This window comes from Etheostoma spectabile, chromosome 8, assembly GCF_008692095.1.
Source record: "Etheostoma spectabile isolate EspeVRDwgs_2016 chromosome 8, UIUC_Espe_1.0, whole genome shotgun sequence".
NCBI classification, from domain to species: domain Eukaryota; kingdom Metazoa; phylum Chordata; class Actinopteri; order Perciformes; family Percidae; genus Etheostoma; species Etheostoma spectabile.
In genome coordinates, this window is record NC_045740.1 from 18,974,085 (window position 1) to 18,974,721 (window position 637).

The window sequence follows — 637 nt, forward strand, 5'->3', positions numbered from 1 at the left end:
CATCAAATGACAGATTAGACATTCGTATAATAGCAAAAGAAACCGCAAAATGTTTGGGCACCCTGCAGAGTTTATTGTATCTGTATCAGTGTTTTTATCTGATAACCAATAAAGTGAACTAATTCAAAAGTGTTCTACTTTGGCCCGACTACATCTCTGTCTGTCCCTCTGCTTTGGTTTCACTCACCACTGAGTCTGACTTTATGTCTCTCCCCCCCCACAACAATATCTGACTCTCTTTTACTGGATCTTATGTTGCTTTTATTAAATCATTGCTTTTCAAATTCGAAATCTAAATTTTTACTTAAATCTACAATATGTAATTTTCAGCCATTAAGTTTACTAGCATGTATTCATGTCATTCTGCTAAAATAGCTTCAGTTTCCCCCCCAGATAATTACGTTTTCTTGACAACTCAACAAAATATATAACATAGGTATAGTTGTTGTTAGACATTTTTATGCAGAAATGTCACATGTTGTACCTTTTTTAATGATTTTTCACTGCTTATTTGCATAAGCTTAAATGCAAATATCGGTTTCATAAACGATAATCGGTATTGGCTTTTAATAACTAGTATTGGTCGATCCCTACGTAAACTGAGCTTTTATAAAGACAAAAGCAGAGGGGGGGGGGG

General features: G+C 34.7%; 1 protein-coding gene across 5 annotated transcripts in view; it reads left to right on the forward strand.

Moving 5' to 3' along the window:
• The window catches only part of aass (aminoadipate-semialdehyde synthase), a 33,252-nt gene that overhangs the window by 15,188 nt on the left and 17,427 nt on the right, over positions 1-637 (forward strand). The gene's annotated exons all lie outside the window — the stretch shown is intronic.